Source organism: Megalops cyprinoides, chromosome 19, assembly GCF_013368585.1.
Source record: "Megalops cyprinoides isolate fMegCyp1 chromosome 19, fMegCyp1.pri, whole genome shotgun sequence".
NCBI classification, from domain to species: Eukaryota; Metazoa; Chordata; class Actinopteri; order Elopiformes; family Megalopidae; genus Megalops; species Megalops cyprinoides.
In genome coordinates, this window is record NC_050601.1 from 771,440 (window position 1) to 773,939 (window position 2,500).

The following is a 2,500-nucleotide window of genomic DNA, read 5'->3' on the forward strand; positions in this document are numbered from 1 at the left end:
GCGTGAGGGTGGCGCTTCTGGCGTCTGGGATGTGATTGGCGTGTCTGGGGGAATTTTTCCAGGAGTCCCTCCACATGTGCAGACACTTGCTAACTATATTACTGACGATATTACTCATGCGGTGTCTTTGTGGGCCTGGGGCCGAGACTCAGAGAGCGAGGGAGTACTGCCTCTCTGTGGCTCCCTGCACTGTTGACACACAAACTGGTGTGTTGTTTATTTGGGTGATTTGCTTGGTTTGTATACATAAGCACTATTGTGTGGTTTCTCTGTAGATGGGCCTGCATGGAGTCAGCTGAAGGCCGCAGCTCATGAATAAAGCATAGGCGCTGCTGGCTCTTTCTTTGGGTCCCTGTGTAGTGGCTCCAGGGTGCCCACCTGTTGGTGCAGGATCCTGTTTCCAGCTGACTGTCACCTTAATCATCACAGCAACAAAGGCCACATCACAGCCCCTCAGTCAGAGCTGCGCTCATTCACTGTCAATCAGAACGTTTTGTTTCCGCCCATTGCACGTTTACGCCTGGGTTTCAGCCAATCAGGCAAGAGAGAGGCGGGACCCGGCGAGTCCAGGTTGTCCCGAGCCGCACTGTATTGTAACAGCTGTCGCGACAGCGCTCAGAGCCCTTGCCGCGAGGCGTATACATAGGCGTGGTAGACAGGTAAAAGAGAATGTGAAACAAGGTTTAAAAGTGGATCACAGCATATAAATCTCTCATTTTTTATTTTGTTTGGAGGCGAGAGGACATCGAATAAATACTGCACCAAGAGAACGGTAAGGAACTATTCACTTAATGTTCAACTATATAAGTTTCTAAATTGTCTGAGTAACTAATCCGTATACCGATGCCAGTGATAAGTGACAACTTTTTTCTTCTGTCATTTCCTTATGATAATTTGTGTATTGGTCTCAGTGGTAAAAGAAAACGGCAGTTGTGTTTTTGCATTGTATTTATTTCCATTTGAGAGAGCCTGACCCGTACGTAATCAAGGCAAAGCGCGGTTCAATCGCAGCCGTAACGGAGGTCCTCGAACACGGAGCATACTGAGGCGACGTCCTTTTCTTAAAATTTCCTTCTCGCCACGGGCAGGACACACCTGCGGGCTGAGATGCCCACGAAAGCAAAGAGATAAAGAGCGGGCGGCGGAACGTTTTACCTGACAATAACTGCAAGGCAAAGCTGGTGTCCTTCCTGGTTCGGGGATTCGTGATTGAGGGAATAATACTTGCTGAAACTTGAGACCGATTCCCGAGCGCGCACAGAGAGCGTCGCAAAACAACAGGCTGAATGCGGGGACCGGATGATATCTGCGCGTCGACAAATCTCGCAGGACAGCTCTGCTGTGCTGTCGGGGTGCTTCATGGGAAAACAGACTCAGAATGTAGGCTTGCTTGAAATAATTATTTTAGGCGTGTCCGCTGCGTTTAACTCAGAGGTTAAACAGTACCCTTATTTATCTACGCTGTGTACTTGTATGTACCTGTTTGTAGTATATAATATGTTAACTTGGCAATAAATATTAAGACTGTATGTCTGAACCTCTGTCGTGTAAAAAACAAAATCGCCCCGCTACTATGTAATCAATTATTATTTTTACTGGCATTACTCATAATTTGGCAGTTGTAGCGAAATGATTGCATGCGACTGAAATTAAATGATTCGGCAAGGACAGAGAGTAAAATCAGCGATGACAGCCTGAAAACCGTAGTCTTCCGCTGGGATCATTTCAAAACACGGCTGGATCGCTGCTATATGAATCCCCGATGCTTTAAGCGGAAAATAATGCATACGTTAGGGCGCACCAGTCAAAAAAGAGTGCGAATCTACCCACTTCAATGACACTAAAAAGATGAAGGTGCAGTCAGACGAATGACAATCCTGGCCGAATGTCAGGCGAATAGTCACCACCACCACCGCCCCCGACCACCCACACACCCACCCCGTCTGAGAAAAGCGCGTTTGTGTGTCAGGAGAGGATGTGAAGGCGGGTAAGAGCGAGAGAAACAGCAAGAGAGTGTTGTAGCTGCACAGAGTTGTCTTACCCACTACTCTCGTTCAGTTTATAGATTCACACCACATGGAATATATTTTAAGAGAATATATATCTTCATGGTTGCAACTGTTTTTAACTAGCTACAGCTTCAGTGGGAACCCTCAACTCAATTAGTTTATATCTCAAGTGATTTCAGAGGCTGTATGCACTGAGCATGCTCAAACACACGGTCACTCTGCACTGAGCATGCTCACACGGTCACTCTGCACTGAGCATGCTCACACCGTCACTCTGCACTGAGCATGCTCAAACACACGGTCACTCTGCACTGAGCATGCTCACACCGTCACTCTGCACTGAGCATGCTCACACCGTCACTCTGCACTGAGCATGCTCAAACACACGGTCACTCTGCACTGAGCATGCTCACACCGTCACTCTGCACTGAGCATGCTCACACCGTCACTCTGCACTGAGCATGCTCAAACACACGGTCACTCTGCACTGA

General features: G+C 47.8%; 1 protein-coding gene across 1 annotated transcript in view; it reads left to right on the forward strand.

Moving 5' to 3' along the window:
• Nucleotides 1-607: 607 nt before the first annotated feature.
• Nucleotides 608-2,500, forward strand: part of lpar2a (lysophosphatidic acid receptor 2a) — a 10,978-nt gene continuing 9,085 nt past the window's right edge. Inside the window, exon 1 of the mRNA XM_036552701.1 lies at nucleotides 608-772. The gene's annotated coding sequence lies outside the window, so the exon portion shown is untranslated. The remainder of the gene's footprint in view (nucleotides 773-2,500) is intronic.